Source organism: Falco cherrug, chromosome 6, assembly GCF_023634085.1.
Source record: "Falco cherrug isolate bFalChe1 chromosome 6, bFalChe1.pri, whole genome shotgun sequence".
In the NCBI taxonomy this organism is placed as follows: domain Eukaryota; kingdom Metazoa; phylum Chordata; class Aves; order Falconiformes; family Falconidae; genus Falco; species Falco cherrug.
This window is the reverse complement of record NC_073702.1, coordinates 73,549,534-73,570,474: the sequence shown is the minus strand read 5'-3', so window position 1 is coordinate 73,570,474 and position 20,941 is coordinate 73,549,534. Positions and strand designations below refer to the sequence as shown.

The 20,941-nt window shown below is 50.0% G+C and overlaps 1 long non-coding RNA gene across 2 annotated transcripts; it reads left to right on the top strand.

Annotated features, from left to right (window-relative positions):
* The first annotated feature begins 12 nt into the window (after positions 1–12).
* LOC129736384 (uncharacterized) lies at positions 13–19,680 on the top strand. 2 transcript variants are annotated; one of them, XR_008732888.1, is made up of 4 exons: positions 13–3,573; positions 4,066–6,595; positions 7,559–7,943; positions 8,205–19,680. It is a non-coding gene; the product is annotated as an uncharacterized LOC129736384 (long non-coding RNA). The 2 variants fall into 2 exon arrangements; XR_008732889.1 differs by having other exon boundaries at positions 7,559–19,680.
* The last annotated feature ends 1,261 nt before the right edge of the window (positions 19,681–20,941 follow it).

The window sequence follows — 20,941 nt, the reverse complement described above, 5'->3', positions numbered from 1 at the left end:
GCCTGCCCCCAGCCTGCCTCCAGCACGGCCGGTTCTCCTCCTCCGACCAGCCAGCCCGCCGCCTTGCCCGACACCGCGTGCATCCCATCCGCCTCCCCCTGCCATCCCACCTCCATCCCGCCTGCATCCCCTCCTCAAGCCCACCTGCGTGCCTCCGCAATCATGGACTCACAGAATGGGTTGGGTGGGAAGGGACCTTAAAGACCATCCAGTTCCCACCCCCCTGCCACGGGCAGGGCCCCCTCCCCCCACCCAGGCTGCCCCCAGCCCCGTCCAGCCTGGCCTTGAGCACTGCCAGGGATGGGGCACCCACAGCTGCTCTGGGCAGCCTGGGCCAGCGCCTCGCCGCCCTCCCAGGGAAGAATTTCTGCCTCATCTCTCATCTCCATCTCCCCTCTCTCTTGTAAAGCCATTCCCCCATGTCCTGTCACTATAAGTCCTGCTAAAAAGTCTGTCCTTATCTTTTTTATAAGCCCCCTTTAACTACTGGAAGGTGCAACAACATCTCCCCGGAGCCTTCTCTTTTCCAGGCTGAACCACCCCAACTCTCTCAGCCTGACCCCGCAGGAGAGATGCTCCATCCTGTGCACACCCTGCCTGCTTCTCTCCAGCAACCTGTCTCCTCTGTCCCCTGCCCACCCCGCCAGCCTCCTTTGAAGTTTTTCTCTGGAAGTTCAGCAATTTTTTGCTGTGTTACTGCATTAACTAACTTTTTTTCCCCCTCATTTTGGCTGATTTTCACAGGCAGTATGTACAGCACATAAAGGTCATCTTAAGAGCCAGTTTCAATCCCTGCTCTAAACCACAACTATGCTAAAGCTTCCCTTTAATGAGAAAGACCATCTGTTTTTGTTTGGGTTTTTTTTAGCCCCTTCCCCTTCCTCAGCCCTCTCTGGGAGAAGGTGGGGATAAAATATATTCCTCATCACTCTCAGGAATGGACAGACCGTTTGGCCTGGAGTAGAAAATAATTAAGCAGTGATCAAAAGTCTACTGACATCCGGCAACCAGGGGAAAATCAAAGCTTGGCAAAGGGAGTCACCTGGGATTGAAATGACATTTCAATTTGAAAAGGGAATGCTGAGGCCTCCTCTGCAGTAGCTGAGGGCAGTAGGGATGGTCTGTGGCGCTCGGTGCTGCACAGAGGGAGCAGAAGGGCTTGGTCTGCAGGGGCTGAAGGGATGCAGTGCTGCTGACCGGCTTCTCTAGACTTTCAGAAGTTTTAGATGCCTTACAGGAGCGCAGGCTTTGTGGCAGGACACAAGCAGATGCCGAACAGGATGCAGTAAAAGCAGATGATTAATCCATGTTTCTTCCCAGCTTTCCAGCTTTGCTTGTGGTGCCTGGGCAAGGCTGCCTCAGACTCTCCAGCCACCTGAGAGCATTTCTGCAAGGTAACAAATGCCTCCCTTGGCAGCTGGTGACATCCCTCTCTCTTGGTTTTTTTATGAGCATTATGCTTCATACTTATTTTTACATAAGAATTTGCATTCTACTTTTTGGAAGGTTTGTTACATATTTTTTCTAGAAGATCAGTGAGTATACTTTTTCCTCCCCTGCTGCCATTTATATCCAATCATTTTTTGGTCACATTCACATTTTAAAGATTGATTTTGTGTTGGAAGGCTTCCTAGTGAGGTGCTGAAAAAAAATCAAAGGAATATTATTTAATACACTTGAATGTGTGTCCCAGTATTTATGCAGTAAAACTGGAGATGATCTTGCTGTGGTTAAGTGTATTTATGCTTCGATATGCTGTATGCAAAGGCCCTTAGACCATTGCCTGCCTTTACATATAATTTTTAACCAGCAAAGAGTAAAGTCCCTCACTATGCTTTATTTATGCTTTGGCAATTAAAATAACAATAAAAAAGTAAATTAATTACTTGTAACTTGCCTAACCTCCCTCTGACTCACACAGGATTTCCTCACTACACTCACTGCCGTTTGATTTTGCAGTTTTCCCTTGCCTATGAGGTTTTGTTGACATTAAACACAGGCAACAGAACCCGATTTTTGCCCTGCTCTCTGTGTGACCCGGCTCTGACGTCCTCAGTCTGCCAGCCATGTGGGCACAGCATGCGATGCTGGGGGGCTGGAGTCAGGACATGGCTAATGTTTATTTTTCTCAGTAACTTGCTGTGGTTGCTTCCTCATTCCCAATACCTCCTTATTTCCAACTAGGTTTTTGCCTAGAAGTTGGATATTAGCAATTTTAAGCCTGTGCAGGCCTATAAGATGTGTTTTAGTCTGCCTTGTTACGCGGCATTCCAGAGCCCATCCTTTGGGCTATGCCAATGTCCTCCACTGTTTGCCCGGGGCAGGGAGCAGCAAACTGTTTTTCTACATATATTTTTCAAGAGCCAAAAGCCTGAAACTTCGCACAGACCGCTGGCCTTTCTTCCCACTTTGTGTTGAAGTTGCCATCCCTTTGTCAGTCAGTTTGGGCTGAAAATGCGCTAATCTTTGAGATACATTGTGTTTATATATGAAGCTGAATGCAACCAGGAAAGTTTCCCCATTGGAGATGCTCTCCAAGGAACCTGTAAATCCTTTGTGTGCCCAAACCAGGTATGAAACAACCCCCTTTTTTGCTTTTGAGGGATTTTTTTTTTTTTTGTAAGTGTATCAGAGAAGTAAATGACATTTGCTCAGGCCATAGCAAGCTTCAGACTTTGAAGCAAAATCCGCCACTATGAGAATGAGATAAGAAAAATAGCCAGGAGACTTTGGGCGACATCCTCTTATTGCTTGTTAAATCGCTGCTGAGTGACTCATGGTGTCCCTGCTTCAACATCAAGCAGCAAACAGTTCCTAAAGAAGCTGCTGCAGGACCCATACTTCTAAGTTTAAGACAGAAAGTTTCTACGCGTATTGATCTTCCACCAAAAATATAAATAAAGAAGCCCTAAATAATGCAAGTATGTTTTTATCATCTCCAGGGTTTAAAATCTCTATTGCTTACGACAAAGGTGTGAAATGCAGATTTATTTAATAAGCACATAGTTTGGCTTAGGATAGGCGTGAAGCTCTTCTCAATGCCAGTTTTCCTCTTGGCATCCCTCTTGTCATGGGGCATTGAATCACCTAATCCACAAAATATTGCAGGTGACCTATCATGGGACATTTGTGCAATAAATGAAATAAATGGAATGAAAAGATTGAATGAAATGGGAATGCATTTCTGGCCCAAGAGACATTACTTCAAGGGTGCACCTCAGCATTTATTATGTTAAATTGAGAAGTAACCAGCCTAGATTGGTCTCCCTTGTCATTTTAGCTAACATAGCTAGGTTTTTCATCTATGAAACAGAAAAGCAACCTCTCAGTGATTTTAAAAGGTGCATCAGATATACACCTTGTACCCCGATTTGCAAACTAATTTATTTGAGTGTGAGTTATATCTGCATCTCTAACAGCAAGCTATTGTTTCTGTGGATTTTGCAGCTGACTTGCACACCCTCACAGCAGCAGAACATCTCCTGTGACTCATCAGTTAGGTTTTGATGGGGATAATAATGGTTATTACAGCTGGATCAGCTGCCCAAGAAAATAACTTGCCCAAGGCAACAGGTAAGCAGGATTTTTAGAAAGCCATAACCCTGTCTGATAAATCCTTGCTGGCAGGGTTAGACACCAACATAATTCTCACCTCTCCATGGGAGCTGGGACAGCTGGAGTTCAAATCCTTGCTCTCCAAGCTTTCAACAGATGCCAGAGCTATTGCTGGAGCATGTGGCTTTAGAAAACTCACTGAAACATGCCTTGGACCTCCTGTTGGCTAATTCTAGTGGATTTAGGCTTGTCCAGTGGCATATGGGGGTTTGTTGACCAGATTTTTCAGCCCAGACAGAAAATGAGCTTTGCTGCCTGCGTTGAGCAAGAGGCTGGCTGGGCTTCCCTGTTGCTGGCTGGGTCAGGAGCTGTGTGCTCCTGTCGTGGATGCCAGTAAGTAAAGCTCTCCAATGCCACAGGGGATGGCTCCTCAGCCATGGGGGAGACATGGGAAGGGTTTCTCTGAGGGCTGAGCCTGGTTTTGCAGCTCTGCTTCTTCCCCTTTTGCAGGTTTGGTCCGTATCTAACCCAAAAACAGCTGAGCAAGAGGCAGCAGCGCTTGGCTGAGCCATAAAGGCATCAGCAGAACTAAACCCCACACCAAGCCTGGATTTCCATCCATTCAGCAAGGCAGGTGGAAAGTGTGTGTGTGGGTGGTGGTGTCTTGGTGTGCTCCATCCCCTGTGCACCCCTTTTGCCTTATGTTGCTGATGCTCTGGGGGATCCTGTGGCACTCTTGCCCCCAGTTCCTGCAAATCCTTGCAAATGTTGTGGTCTGGTTATGCAAGCTGCAGCACCTGGTGACTCAGCCAAACTCATGAGGAAGCAGGTGACTTTGCTGGGAGCTGACTCAGGAATGGGTGACATAAGCAAAAAGCTTCTTCCCACCATTACTGGGACAAGTTGAATCCAGGTCTGGGTGAGCAGAGAGATGGCAAGGGCAGAGCCTGCTGGCCCCAGCTTGGTGTGGAAAGGCAATGTCAGGGCCACCATTTGCTTCTGCAAAGCTTAGGTCTCTTTGCACAGCAAAAAAATTGTTCCTTGGCTCTAACACAAGGCAAAATCCTTGCCTAATTTAAACACTAATAGCATTTTCCGTATTTTCTGTTGAAAAGCTCTCCTTGCTTCCCTTGCTTCATCCATCTTGTCTTCCTGGGGTGTCTCCTTGACTTCAAGCAAATGATCACCTGTACTAAGTCTATGCTGTACCCAAGGAGGTGGCAAATGGCTCTCATCCAAAGGCAGAAATGTCTGTCTACATGCCTGGCACATAAGAGAGGCTGAGAGCAAAGCTCATCCTATGTTTGGTTTGAGACAGACCTTTGCAGCATCCTGGTGTGAACATTGCTGTTCTGCTGTTTGGTGTGGCCAGACCTCTGTTGCCAGCTCTCCCAGCAATTTTTGGCTGTGGTACTCTTGGGGTCACAGGTAGACTTGTGTGACAATCTTTCCTCCATGACTCTGGCAGATTTTTGAAGATATGGGAAATTTTTCCATCTACTCTGTCCCTCACCAAGAGGTCTTCTTCCTTAGCTCTTTGGGCTGAGCCAACTCCCCAGTGCTGTCTCCCCATCAGTGTGGAGCTGGCTGGGGCAGCTGCTACGGTCCCAGGTAGACCAAGATGTTCCTCTTGGGGAAAGACCTTACCTCTAGGGCACCTTTCCCACCTGCTTTCCATATGACATGTCAGGCAGCTTCAGACACTTTGGGCCAGATGCTGTGGCTTCACTTGTGGTACGTGCCTGACTTTGGCCTTGCTTCTATCATACCCCAGCCTCCAGGAAATTCAAGAGCAGCAGCAAGAGCTCCGATCTCAGCGGCTCTCCCCAGGCACCTGACCTGCTCTTTCCACCACTTGCTGAGCTTGTGCTTTCGAGCTGCCTGGCTGCAATATCCATCTGCCCGTCCTGGATTGTGACAGAAAGCAGGAACTGACTTTGCCTCCGTGGCCCTCTGCGGTCACCCCCTGCTCAGATGACAGATTTGTGTAAGAAAAGCCAAGGATGGGAACAGCTCTTGTGCTTCAAAAAGAAACCTCCAGCTGACCTCAGAGGAGGAAGCCTACTGGAAAGAAGAAGTGAGAGAAGCCTGGGCACTGACAAACATCACAAAAATTTACATCCAGAGAATTTTTTTCTGTGAGTGCTGGGCAGAGGGACAGATAAAGCAAACATACACCCCCACACACCCCCTTTTTGTGTCCTTTGCTCTTCTGCAGGAGCAGTGTGCCTTCTGTGGAGAGCAACTTTGACATCATGACCTTACAGGGAGAGCTCTGGGCACAGCCTGTTCTGGGGGGGGTGTTCAACAGTTTTGCCTTTCTCTGCAGGCTCTGAGGTTGGCCGTGGCCCAGGCAAGAGCCCGAGCAAAGTGCGCATCTGGGCTTTTGGCTGATGGGGCTTGTTCCTACACTCACGTGAGTCTTGCCTCCTGATTCAGGGTTGGGGAAGATGCTTTCCCAGAGTGGCTGGCCAAGGAATGGGGCTGTACTTGCCCTTGTCTATTCGAAGAGACACCCAAGCTCTTATCTGTGTCACTGGATTTATCTCCATCTCTTGATCTCTCCTGCTCATAGCATGAAACACACATTGAGGGTGGTGGGGTAGGGTAGGTCAAGATATTCTGTATTGTGTTGGGGGTTGAAAGGTGATATAGGGATGGAGGCTGTCTTGTACATGCAGAATTCAGCTTCAGGGGGATAAAGTTTCTCTGTAGAGCCATTATTAGTGTCTGCTTTGCAGAAGGGAAACTGAGGCATAAAGGCTCCATTCCATAGTGAGCCCAGATGGAGAAAGCAGAAGTCCTGGCCCATGGGGAGCCCTGCTGCAACCACTTGGCCATGCTGCCTGCACTCTTTGCTTGCCTGCAAGACTAGAAGCGTTGCTGGCTCCTGGCAGGAAGAGAAACCTCCCAAGATCCTCCAGAAATGAGTGGATTTTGGTGCTCCAATGAAAGGTTATCTCATCAGGCACCATGCCAGGCACTCAGTGACGTGTGAGGGTCCATTGCACGCCAGCCACCCGGGACCCATTTTCTCCTGGTAACCCTGTTTTTCCCTGTTCTTTGCTTTGTTTATACATGAGCCTCAGGGGGGAAATGGAAATAGGAGGAGGACTGGTGGGACTGGAAATCAGGGTCATTTGTAAGGAGCTGGGGCAGGAAGGGCAAAGTGCTGGGAGGGTTTTCTGAGGGTCAGCGGCAAGGGACTACGGGCTGGGTGAGACTGGTACCTAAAAGCTAGCTTGGACCTATTTTGGATATGGGGAAAACTGGAAGAACTTTTAACTTCATTGTAATTTATTTAGAAAAAATATGCAGGACAAGGAAGCCAATGGGGAGTTTCCCACAGGCAGAAAGGAGGTGCCTGCAAGGAGGGACGCACTGTGCCATCCATCCCAGCAGGCTCCCACCGGGGACCTCTGGGTTTGCTGGATGAGGCCAGACCAGAGGGGAAACCAGTCTGATTCAGGTTGCACTGGTTTTTGATGCCATCTCGTGGTCCGGGAAGTCTTTACAAAGGGATGTGTGGAGCATATTTTCTTGGCTAGGCAGACAACTGCAGAGTAAAGTAGCTCCTGCTGCCGTTTCCCAGGGCATTGTGAAATCTGGCCCTAGCCCCACTGCTTTTGAGCAGGACTCATCCCTGGAGGGTGATTTCCACCACCTCTTCCCCCATCTGTTTGGGAATTGCTGTCCTGAATACCTCTAGGGAGCGGGGCTATCTCATCCCATCTCATTTCAAGCTCTGATGGGGGAATGTCCCTCCCCCCAGTATCCCCCCCGAGGGAGTGGGGAGAGGTGAGCAGGGAGGGTTCACCTCACCTTCGGCCCTAACCCTCTCCAGATGTGGTCATTGCCCTCTGTCCTTGCAGAATGGGCTCAGTGGGTCCCCTCCTCTTTATGCCCCTTCCTAAATGAAACAAAGGCAGATCCACTTCAGAAGCGAGGAGAGTCGGGAGGTGATGAGGTACTGGAGCTGCAGCATCCTTATCTGTGTCTACAGGAGAGATTGAATCAAGTCCCAGCCCAATGACACCGCTGGCAGCTGCTCAAGCTGGGAACAGCCTCGTTGCACAGTATTTAGCAAGTATTGACCCTCACAGAAACTGATGGGAGCATTCAAAGTGCCTGCTGGCAGCTCAACAAAGTGACTGCAGAGCCCTGCTTCATCGCAGCACAGAAAGAAAAAAACACATCAGAAACCGAAACGCAAGGGGTGTGTGCATCAGGAGTGAACAGGAAGCTGAACACCATAAAATCTCTACTGCAAAGAGGATTGAAACTCTGTTGCTGCAAACCCAGTTGCCCAACAAGAGCCCATGTGCTTGTGGCGCATGGCAGAAGTCACATGCGAAGCTTGCTCAACATCTGCAGCTGCAGAGATTTGAGTGAGTACCTCCTGACTGGCACGGGCAGGGCTTCCAGCTAGGAAGATCTTAAAAAGGGTTGCAAAAAAGTGAGGATTAAAAGGCAACTGCATATTGTCCTTTCTCACCGTGGCGGTTTTGGAAAGGTTTTGTGTGTTATTTTCCTCTGGTGTCTCTGCCACAGGATAGCGTGGAGGTGTCCAAACTTTTTTAGGTACTTACAATGCACCAATCTCACTTTCATCAGTAAGAATTCCCATTTTAGGTTGACTATCCCTGTAGATTCAGACGGACAGGACTGATGGACAAGGGGAGGACAAATTGCTTCGCATGATCTCCTGGGCAGAAGAAAAGTGGCACCGGCTCATCCTGGAAATCTCCAGCTGGAGATGAGGATTAAGAAGGTTTGGGAGGCAAGCAGGTCTCCAGCACAAGGACAACGAGCCCAGCTGGCCATGCACAAGGGCACTAAAGACATTAAAATTATCTGCGGAGCATGAGCAGTTCAACAAATGGTGAGCAGCCTCCCAGCTTTACACTGGAATTACCCCGAGGGAGAGGTGAGAGCATCTTGCAACAGCCACATCAGGACAGAGGCGGCTGCAGGTTTTCTCCCATGGCTGATTTCCAAGGTCGCTCCACCCCTGCTCTGCCTCCCCAGGCACTTTCCAACCAGCTAAATCATTCAGATAAATATAGCAGGAGGAAGGCAGCAGGTTTGGCTTGGGAAGAACGGATGGAGCTGGCTCTGAGACAGCGAGCGTGCTTTGTACTCATTGCGACAGAGTCACATGCATGTATTGAAACTGAGACCTAAGTGTAAAATTATGCTGTTCTGGGACTTTGGACAAGTCTTGAGTTTTTGGAGGGGAAGCTGGCAGCTGGGTTTCTTCCCCAGCTGATGAGGTAGCGAGTCAGCTAGATTGAATTGGGTCATCTTTAGCTATGAGGTGGTCTTCTTCACCTCAGGTAAGGGAAGCCGATGTCCCAACACACAGCCCTTTGCACAGTCCCATTGGTGTCTCCAGCTGCACCTGTGCAGCAGGGGCCTGGATATCTCCCAAGTCTTTGTTGCTGTTCCCCACCCCAGAGCACCACTTGGCTGCAGGAGGTTTCTGGGACAAAGAGCCTCTGGGATGGGGAAATAGGTGGTGGTGACTTCTGGCTGCAGCCTCCACCGTGCTGAGGCACCTGGTCACCTGCTGAGGGATGGACCTCAGCATCTGAGGGCTGACAAAACACCATGGGGTCTTCCCAGAGGGGCCTGGCTGCCTGCTCTGAGCTCAGGGAGCATCTGCAGCCTCTCTGACGACTGGTAGCCATCAAATACTGTGTGCTGGCATTTGCAAGAGCCATGGGCTCTTGAGACTGGCCCACTAAGGTTTATGGTGGACACCACCTATGGTACTCCTCGCAAGGCAGGCAGCTGTCCCACAGGTTGGGCTATGTCACTTGTGGCCCCATGTGTGCCCCAAGTGCCTGTAGGTCCCACCTGAGGGGCAAGGGACAGCCCTGAATCTTTCCAGCATCTGGCACAGTGAGGTCCTAACCTTGAATTGGCACCCACCCAAGGCAACAAACACCAAAAAAAGAAGGCAACTTCTCCTGGGAACTGCTGTGTCAGGGCTTGGCCCTCCTAACATTGTCTCCCCATGGCTTTGAGCATCTTCCTTGCTGACGCAGTGCTGAGCTGCACGTCCCAAGGTGAGAAGAGGCTGAATAAACAATTGCCCCCACCCCAAAAAGGATGCTGGCGCCTGCTGGGAAAGCCCAGACTGGTGTTTATGCCAGAAGACACACAAACATCTCAGGCAAACAGCCCTGACCTCCTCCTCCTCCCCCCCCAAAATGAGGCTTTTTCTGCTTATCTCTGCATCCCTGGGGTAACCCTTTGTGGAGATATTCTGGGATCCCAGTGCCGTTGCCGTTTCCTTCCAGCACCATTTCCTTCCAGCACCGTTTCCTTTGGCATGGGGTCAGCACCACCATCCTCTCCCGATGGGGCCCTGCGGGATGCCCGTGGTCCCCCAGGATGCCTGGGGCTATCACTGGGAGCACATTAGCTAGAGAAGTAGGAAGCACTTCAACAGGAGCCAATGGTCCAGGAGCCAGGGAGGCTGGAGGGTGCTAGGCAAGGAAGAAAAACAGGAAGGTGATGGCAGATAAGCAAAAGACCCTGGAAGAGGAATATAGAGGAATAATGGAGGGTAGGAGGGAAGTGAAGATCATGGCTTCTCCTACAGCAGACATAGTACTGTGAGAGGAAGCTGCTGAAAGAAAAGCAGCCCAGAAAAATCCTTTTCATCATGTTAGGTCTCACCTCACAGCAAGGCGGGAGCTGGGGATGCTCTAGCAGGTCTGTGTGTGAGGGAGCTGTCACACACCCATGAGGGCTTATACCTGGCTGAGAAACTCCAAACACAGCCCTGTGGGAAACTTAATTAGCATGTGGTGAAGCCCTGCTAATTAACCTGTTAGTGGCACGCTTCCCATCGAGAGGAGACCATCACTGCCTTGTGCATAGACAGCCCTAGAGCGGGAGTGTCCTGGGGACAGGACTTGATGTGAACCCAACACCTTGCTGTCCTGCTGGGATGAAACATATCAGAGACAGGGGCTTGTGTCCATGTCCCAGGTCTGCCCTGCCTCAGGGTTTCCTTTGCACGTGTCCTGGTGTTTAATTTTACTGTGCCAGAACATAACAACCCGTGTTTTCCGACTGATTTCTGCAGACACCACTACTGTCCTGCTGATCTCTCAGGCTTATGCTCTTGGTATGACCCTTGAGCAAATCTTGCTCACGGCACATGCAAATCTTGTCCTTTTGCATAGTTTCTCCAACACACAGCCTGTCTTCAACACCTGCATGGATAAAACCCCAATCCAGGTGCTTACCATCTTCCATCCTGATCATGGCTGTAACCATGATCTTTGGTGTAACCCTCCGCAAAGCACAGATGGGTGCAATGGAAGGATGCTTAACCAGGTGGCCCTTCAGAAACACTTCTCTACCCACGGGGTCCTGGCAGTATACCAGGTCTGAGACCTCTTCACTGCAGGAGAGCTTGTTGGGAATGTACTGATGGCCAAACTGTGCCCAGGGTTTGTTGAGCTCAGTGCTCCCTGGTCAGTGTTAAAAGCAAGGACCTAGTAATTTAAAAGTGTAGACAAAGGCACTTATTTAATTCCCTCCTTGATAGGGGGGATTATCTGTGTCCTGCCAAGGTAACCTGGCAACAGTGGGGGTCTGGTAGATGATAACCCCAGAAAGGAAGAGGTCAATCCTTAATCCTTCAGATACACCAGAGGTTGAAGAGACCTACAGAGTGATTGTGTTCCCCGTGATGATACGGGAGCCAGCACACCAGCCTCCACTGCTGGACAAGGGATGTGGGCAGATGAGCCCAAGCAGAATCATCTGAGTAACCTGATCCAGGAGCCACCACTGATGGTACTGGGAATGGAAACTAAAATCCCAGCCTAGAGTGACAACCACAAGCGCATAGGGAACTGGTGGACTTGGCCAGGACATGGCTGGTGTCCACCAAAGGCAGAACCAGTTCCTCTAACACCTGGGAAGTGGGACATGGGCCAAAAGGTAAGAGGTGCAGTATCTGTGGCCTGAGTCCCTTCATCTGTGCCACAAGGTCATCTTCTATTCCTCTCTTCATGTTTCCCCTGGGCTCCCCATCTCTATGGTTAAGGGTGGGACATCATGTTAGATGATGAAGAGCTGGGTAATGGTAGCCAAACTACCCTGACACTTCCAGGCATGGCTTGGGCAGCCTTGAGAAGAGGGGACAAAGGAAGAGCTTGGCCATAAGCTTTCTCTAGAGACAGTCCATCTCAATCCACCACTAACATTAGTGATATGCTGAAGCAGAGCCTGTGCTTATGGTACCCTGACAGTCTCCAGCTGGCATCAGTGGGGCAAGGCTGGACCACAGACAATTGGTGAAGCCCAGCCAGGTCACATGGAGAAAATAATGAGGGAAGCCCAGGGGCTGTGTGATCCGTCCCTCAGCATCCTACTGCTGACCTAGGTGTCTCCAAGTATGCACTAGAGATGGGTACCATGCATCCTTGTCAGATGGGTCTAAGGTAGACATGTGATCACATCGTGGCCATGATGTGGAGTGTGGGATGTGAGAAGGTGGTGCCTGAGATGGGCCATGACAAGAGAAGACCATGATACTAGATTGCATCTAGTTAGTGAAAGAAAGGTGGGCTGAGTTGTTCATGTGTGGGCTGCGTGAAGGAGGAGCCCTTCTTTTCTTTCCAACATAAAAAGGAGAGAGCGAGTGACATACAACGCCCTGTCACACTAGCATTGTGGTCTTTGGCCAAGGAGACCAGACCAGTTTCTGTGGGCCTGATGAGAAAGCCTTTGGAGGGAAGGACAAGCTCCCTCATGGCTTGTTAGGTGGTAAGATGCCAACAATACAAAAGTCTGGGTAAGTCTGCACATGAAAGTGCAATGTCCAAAGCTGGGTCAGCTCCAGGACTGCTGTCCAGGAATTGCTGAGCCCAGGACTATGCTTGTCTCCTTTGCTGAGCCACCCAAAGGGCAGCATCACTGGAAGAGTTAAGGAAACAAGTGAGAGCAGAAGCCAGCCCCCAAAGCATGGTCTACTTGCAGCGGCTTCACTTCCTCCATACATATGCAAAACATAACCAGACTCCATCGACAGCACTATTATGAACAGCACTGGGTTTGGGAGAGCACTTGGTAACCCACCAGCCTCCAGCTCTGCCACCAGCAGGCTGTGCGACCTTGGTCACATCACGACATGCCCTCTCCCTGGCCTGCAAGTCTGGAGATGAAGAGGGTCACACTAGGTATTGGTGGCTGGGTGGTCCTCCCCAAAGGGGTGGGGAGGACGTTTTTCTGAATGGAAATTCGTTGCTGGATCCCTGGCTGGGTTGCTTATCTCTGATGCTATTTCAGTCAGCAAGAAACCGCCAAGCATGTGCCAGACGTGGTGGTGGTAGTGTCAGGAGGAGAGCGGGGGGATGGGAGAGGGGAGACGGGGCAGCTCCTGTGCTGTCAGACAGCCATGAGCCCCCATCAAGGTCTCAGCCAGTGCCAGAGATAGTGGGGGTCCCCTGGTGTTGGGGCCGACCCCATGGTGGGCGCATGGTGGCTGAGCTAAGTGGGATCAGTGGCAGGGTGCACATGAATGCCGATAAGAACTGGGAAGCGGTAGCCAAACTCCCACAGTCTCTTCAGGCATGGCTGGGTACCCTGGGACTGGCAGAGGGGGAGGCAGCCTGGGGGCTCCCCAGGAAGACCCTGTGAACAGCTTAGAGCTGCCCTGCTCATGGGGTCTGCATGACCACCAGTCAACCCATCTTCTCCAGGTGGTGAGGGAAACAGAGGGAGATGGGTTCACCCCCTCCACCACCCCCAAGAAGGGAAGTGTTGGAAGAAGGGTTCGCCGGAGTCAAGAAGACGCTCAATATGAGTTATGCATCTTGCTCAACTTTATTAGTTTCTAACACTACTTATATAGAACCCATACACATGCATATTCGTAAAGCAGAAATATAATTGTTTAGTAGTCTCTAAACGCGTGCGGTTCTCACACCCCTAATTATCATGACTAAAATAAGCGTTCTATCCATGTAGCTAATTGTGTTGCTGTGCTTCAGCCTTGTAGTTTGTTACTCCCTATTTTCCAGTACCGGTCCCTATCTTTCTTGGCCCTGCACCTGCTTTCCCAGCAGCTGTAGCTTGTTACAGCCACGGCCTGTTGGCACAACATAATTACTTGGTCTCAGGATTCAAGAATAGCTCAAGGCTACCTTTCTTGTTAACTTCAGCACAGCAACTTCAGTACAATTCTGATTACAGGCCTACTCTAATACCAGGCCTGGATTGTGCAGATCTTCAGAGATTCTAAAGCCATGCTTCTGCAGGGAAATTTCATTGTAAGAAGTAAAAATCGCTTTTTAAGACTTTTTTTTTTGGTTGTGGGTTGTTTTTTGGTTGTTTTTGGGTTTGGGGTTTTTTTTTGACAGTCTATGGAGGAATTTTCTTGCTGAATGCTTTTGCTTTTCAATTTGTGCAAGTTATAAAAAAACACACAGGGTCACAGGATGTTTCTGTGGGAGGTTTAATTCTGCCAGAAATCACTTTCTTCAGCATAGCTGTCTCTGACAGCTTGTCCCAAGATAGCCTTTACTATTTTAAGTTATTATAAAGATAATATTCTAAGATATTTTTTAAAAATCTAATAAATGCTTTTTGACACCTTGGGACCACTCCTTCAGCTTTCTCCAAAAGCAGCTGATCTAGGCTGCCCTGGCTGGAGCAGGGCGTGGATCAGAGATCTCCTGAGGTCCCCCTCAGTCTCAGTTACTCCGTGTTTTCATAAGCTGTTCTGCAGCAATTCCCTTTGGGAGGGGAGAGAGAGAGTTACCTTTGCCCCCACCCTACAGATGGGTAAACTGAGGCAGTAAACCTTGCAAAGCTGTTCAGAGGCAGGAGTGGAGACCAGCACTCCACGTGCCCAGTCACATACTGTAGGAAAAACTCTATCCTGAAGCTGAATGAGAGCCAAGCCTTAAATAGGGTTGTTTCCCACAGCAAGGCTTTGCTGACCTCCCGTTTGCTGGGATGCTGGCTCAAGCAGGCTCAGCCCAGAAAAAACCCACTGATTTTTGGGGGTTTCAGCATTTCTGTCAGTGTCTGGGAGGAGCATCTGGAACAAGAGACATTTCTGGACCACTGCACGCACTCATCCAGACAGGCAACACCTCCTTCAAAGTAGACGTTGTTGTAGCTGTTTTGCTCTGTGTGTCTATTGGCAGTGGGGCTAAATGAGTCAGAGATCTGGTTTAGTCCTGGGATTTTTCAAGGAGGACAAATCACCAGGGAAGCTTCTTCTCTGTTCCCCCTGTGGCTCGTGCAAATGATTTCACTAGCTAATCAGTACACGGTTGAATGTTAATTTGGGAGCTGTAACATGTCGCTGGGGTCAGCCAGTGATGCCCTATGTGATTTTGGCAAATGGATGACACAGGCACTCCCAACTTTCTGTATCACCACTGCTTATGGAGGGAAGAGGGAACCCTGGTTGTGCTCGTGCTCATTTTGCACACTGGGGAGTTGGGTCTGCAGCCTCATAAGCTCTTGCTGGCTGGTTGCCCGATCCAAGCCAGGACGGGCCCACAAGGATGGGTTCCCAAAAGGCTTTGTGGTACATGGGTGCCTTGGCTTTACCATCTGTTACATGGGGTTTTGCCAGCTAATGGAGGACCTTCCCACATCCCTCAAAACAAGCATATCTGTGTACTCACTGCCCTGTGGGGAAAAGGAAAGAAAAATGTAAAATGTCTGCTAAGCACCCAGTCCATCACTTTTGGTGCCCTACAGACATCCACTGATACCTCTTGAGTTCACAGAACAGTCCCAGACACAGGGAGCAGAGCTGCCAGCTCAGGTAATGTGACCCTTGGGGACAGTTCACATAGACATGTGAGTGTGGCAGGTTGAAATATAGAATCTTTGCAAGGGAATGGGGTTGCTCTTTTGCTATACATGAGAGCCGGCTTCTTCCTGTTCCTGATGGCATGTGGTGACTTGTCCTCTGGCACTTGGCCAATATATTCCTGTCTGGTTCCTACCTACTTGGGCTGTTGTGTCTTGGTCCATGCAAGTTGGCTCATGCCTCACCTGTGTTATCTGGCCTATGACCCCAGCAGTGGGTCCTTCATCTCCATTACCATTAGCTCACCTTCCTTCCCTGTTGCAGATACCACTTCTTCAGAGCAGGTTCTCCTCACTGTGGTGACCTACAAGCTGTGAAGACAGAACAGCAAAGAGGTGGACAAGGAACACCTGGGCAAGGAAACAACTGGAGTTCTCTCTGTTGTCTGCCAGGCCGCCAGCCCTGTGGTCCAGGCTGGACTACTGATCTGCTGAATGGCCAGGTTTGGAAGACCTTCTGGGTGTCAAGGGAAACTCTTCACCCCTTCAGTTGCCTGGATGGTGAAAGGGCAATCTGACAATTCTGTTCTCAAGAGCAGCACAGCATTGATATGGATGCATTGTGCTCATGTACAGATAAGAGAGAATTAAAAAAAATCCCAGTCCAAGGCACCTTCTCCTTTCCCACCCTACTAGGAGATATTTGTTTGCCTTATAACACTTTCCTTCACAAACCTCATTTATTGGTCTAAGGATGACCACTGACCTCATGAAAGTGTAACTGCTGCAGCCATCCATGAGAAACCCACTGGTCTCTGTCCTATGCTCAAGTCACAGAAGGTCTCCACATGTATTTTGGCATTCAGTTTCACCTCAGGATGATCCATCTGGTGGCTTGGGGGCTGGCAATGGCTGGTGGGATGATTCTGCCTGTCTCTGAAGAGAGAGCTTTTTCAGAGCTTTCACCATGTGACGCTGGTGAGTGACAGAGCTGTTGTGGGGGCTGATAACTGGGTTAGCTCCAGTGGAAAATGCTTCTGCCTATGCTCAGCAGGACCTTGGGTCATCCCCCACTGTGTCAGCTCACAAAACACTAAAGACCCTCTTCCAGCCTGTGCTTCACCTACCACAGTCAGCCACCCTCCCGGGGGATTCTGCTAACGAACTGTGCTTGAAGACTATCATCTCCCAGCAGATAGCAGCTCCCCAAGGAACAGGCAGCCTGGCAGTAACGATGCTGAAGGTGAAACCTCCCATTAATCACAGAAGCACAGCTGCCACCTCCCCACACAAGCAACCAGAAGTAACCACATCACTGAACAGACAAAACATGCACATTTTTCCCCTGTCATGTGCTCCAGGGTGTTTTCTCTCCCCTGTGCTCAGTGTCAGGAGATGTCTGGTGCTCAGATAGGGCTGCCCCCGGACTGTGGACCATACATTAAAAGATTGTGTTGTCAGCCAGTCCCATCCTTGGAAACACAAGCCTGGGAGACTCCATAATGTGCTTAACAGTCAAATCCACAACTGCCCTCCTTGGGAAGATAAATCTATTCACATGCCAGCAAGGGGGACCTCAGCTTCACCTCTGCCTTCAGAGGTGGCTCCTTTGGGCATTTACCTCCCTGTCGTGCTGAGATAGCATTACCAAACTTCTCTCCATGAAGCAAAACCAGGACAGTGTTGGCTTGGGCTTTGCTTCCAAGCAACAGCTTGGCAGGAGGGGTTATTTAATTTTTTTTTTCTCATCCCAGGAACCATGTTTTATTTGAGGTGGCTACTTTAAAGAGCTGCTGGGGCCAAGCAGAAATCCAACACTTGGGAGGAAAGAGGCTAATGGCAAACTTGGGGTATGCTTGACTTCCCCACCTTGGAATAAATCTAGTGACTTCCAGAGGAAATGTACAGACCCCTTGAAATTACACCTGTATCCTCAATTCCTTGTCCTGCAGACCTCACTGAGATATGTTGCCATTGCAAGTGCTGCCAACTCCAGACCTGTATCAGAAGGCTCACCAAGTCTTGTAAATCTCTAAAGCCTTCCTGTCGTCCAGCTGCAGGTTTGGTTTTGTCCCCACAGCTCCTGTAGCTCCACAAACCTTGCTGTTCCTGGTGCCCCAGGACCGTGGCATCAGGTCCTCCAGGCTGGGGATGGATTGCCAGGCTTGAAGAACCATGCCCTACTTCTTCTCCCTCTGTCTTCTCCAGATGAAGACTGAGAAAGCCAGGTTTCAGGTTCTGCTCAACAAAACAGGGCTGTGGGCCAAGACCCTGCCTTCTCAGGGCTTTGTAAAAGTGACCGCTGCAAAAACCCAGTGAGATGCAATGCGTAGTTCACAACTGCAGCCACAGAGATGGGGCCCCAGTTGCCCTGTCCGTGTCTGATACAGCTGAGCTTTTTGCTGTATTAATACATTTCCTGCTGGCTGGAGCTTCCACCAGTCCTGGGAAGGATCAGTCTGACACCAGGAAGGGGTCATACGCCTTGGGGTCTGGCTAGCCCAGCCAACGTCCTTGCAGAAGGTCTCTCCATATGTACACCCATATGAATTGAGATGTGTTTTCAGGAAGAGTGTTTTCGGATCTTACCCAAGGAATTTAATTAGGAGTGTCTCTACTGGGCCAGGAGGCTGTAGGTCTGACACAACTGCTTTGCCAACATGTTCCTCCAAAACCCCATTTTTCTTTTCCTTTCATAGATGTGGGGAGCATGGGGTGGGTGAAAGATGGTGTATGTGGGTGTTCATGCCCGTGCACCTCCCCTCCTTCCCCTGTCCTCTTCATCACCCTCCCCAGCCCCTTCCCCTCTTCTCAGCAATGATAAGCTCGAGGATGGAAAAAATGTTGTCACACATATCTCATTTCCAGTGTGTGGGAGTGACTGACAGCGGCATGAAGATCTGGACAATAAAACCTCCTGACAGCTTTTGTGTCCATCCCAGGCATGGGGACATGGTCCTGGAGGAAGGGCCGAGTGCTTGTGGGGCTTGGGGAAGGGTGCTGCAAGTGGTGGCCCTGGGGAGGAGGATGGAGAGGGGAAAGGGCTTGTTCAGCCCTCCTCATCTGGGGTGCAAAGTCCTTCCCCAAATTCAGCATTGTCTCTCATCCCAAACGAAGAGCCACAAGCTTTTGGCTGCAGGTGGCTTTGCAGGCGTGATGGGGGCAGCCTGACAGCTGCTAGCCACAGTGTTTGTTTTGGAGCATCCCCACCGGCCAGCGCTCCCTCCCTGGGGCTGGGGGGGCTGCACTGCTCCAGCACTGCTGTTCTTCCCTGTAGGGCTGCCAAAAAAGCCCAGAGCACCTCGCCAGAAGGGTGAAGTCATTTATTTATGCCTGGAAAAAAAAAAAAAAGAAAGTACTTTATTACACAGCCTCTGAGATGCTAGGGCTGACCTACTGCCAGGCTTTCACTCTAATGTGGACAGCTGAGGTCAGCACAGGGCAGTCCCAGTGGCTGAGTCTTTTCTTAGTCCCCTTGTAGGGGCATACAAACAGGACATCAATTTACTTATGGTAAAAAAAAATAAAAGAAAAAGTGCCAAGATTTTGCTGCCAGAGGTTCGTTTGACTGACAGAAGTGTGTCCGTGGTGGCAGCTCACCCTGGGCTCCCTTTGCCATCCGCAGAGATAAGAAAACCCTTGTAAGACATAATTTCTTGCCTTTCCTCTGGCTCTCAAGGGAGATGTGGAGGCCAAGGAGACAGAAGCCTTTGCTTCGTAGATGTTCAGATTGCTTACCCGATGCAAGGGCTTGGCTCTGCCTGAGATGAGAGGGGCTCTTCTGAAACAGGGCTTGGGTCTGAGAGTCCCTGACAGTGACTCTGATTTTATAGCACTCCGAGTTTTTCAGCATCTATTTTCTCACCGTAATTACAAGTGAGAAGGATTTTTACAGAAAATCTGGTTTATTCTAAGCAAAAAAACCACAACCCAAAACATTTTATAAATTTTCCAACTGGAAAGAGAACCATTCATTGTTTACATTTCTGCCCCATGCCTTGGGGGCTGTCATTCCTCTCCCTAAAGTCTCCATATTCCTCTAGAGCACTGCTCTCCTAAGTGGGGTATGAGCAAGATGATCCATTGAAGTGGTGGAAAAAATATTCTTTGTAACATTAATAAATAATATAAAATAAAATATATTAAAAGACCACTGCTGTAGGGAACCATCTCTCTCCTTGGGCTGCAGCATCCATGTCCCACAAGGCTTTTCCCTCCCAAGGGCTGTGTTGTAGCAGATAGGAAGCACAGTTTGTTTTGGGTTTAGCCAAAAATATTTCATACTTTTCTGGTCAAACCACACTTCTGGGGGAGAGAAGAAAAGAGGGGGTTATTGCTGTTTTATGGAGAATTAAGGTTTTCCATTCCAAATTAGGAAAAAATTGCCAAAAACATTTAGAAGAGGACCTGATGCTCCATCTCCAAACTATTTCCATGGTAAATTTGTACCCAGCCCTGCCAGAGATCACTGTTGACTGCAAGCTTTGGGTATGGGGCAGCTGGATCACCTCCCTCTCTTTGCCCTGGCCTCCTCCTTTGCTGGCAAGGGGCAGCTTTTAAACACTTTCCAGACAGTCACGCAGGATTTTCCAGGTTGGCTGCCTGGGATATGAGAGGTTAAACTCTCCCAGGCCTTAGTAGGAGCTGAGCTGGGTGAAGGCATCGCCCTTGGCTTGGCTGGGCTTTGGCACAGAGGCATTTTCTTGTCTGTGGCAGCTGATAGCTGGCTCCATCCTGCTGGGAGCAATTTCCCTCTGCAGCTCCTGCCAGTGAGCACACACACACACACACACACACACACACACAATCCCTGCGCACACCCAGGCAGGCGTGCTTCTTACGAGGCTTGCATACAGGGGCTCCCCACCTCCTTTCCCTTGTAACCCCGGCAGCCTGTCCCCGAGATGTCATCCTGCCCCTGATAAGGTGCAGAGGCGGCTGTGAAAGGAAGGTTCCCAGTTGCTCCTGGCGCCAGGCGGGGTAGAAGCAGACATGTCTAACCCTGCCTTCCCCAGCAGCGCCTGCTTCTCTGCAGGGCCAAAAACAGATGACATCAGCCCCTCGTGGTGCCCCCTCCCAGAATCTCGATCAGCCCCACCGAGAGGCGTGTGCATGGAGGAGTGAGGAGGAAGAGGGAAGGTGGCAGGGAGGAGGTCCCGGAAAAGGAGGGAAGATGAAGGCTAGAGCTGGAAGTTGGTTACTTTGGCAAAAAGACAAAGTTCTGCGAAACTTCACCGGCTAGACTTCAAAAAGGTGGAAAAACTGGAGGCTCATTTCTGGCAGGTCTTGTTATCAAGGAGAGCCTTATCTGCTCGATGGGACTGATGGCTCATGCGAGCCAGAGTGGCTGCTGACCTCTGGCTGAGCTTTCCAAGGCCTCCAAGGAGCCGAACTGTCACTCAGTGGAGAGGAGAAACATCCAGGAGAGGGGACTGTGTGAAGGCTTGCCACTGTGTTTGCAGCCTGCAGAGCGAGAGGAGCAAGGACAGGGGTGTTTGCAGCCCTGGAGCACACGGAGCCCAGTCCCTTGCTGGTTTAATCCATGGTGGTAGGAGCAGCAGGGGAATCACTCCATGCTCAGAACCCA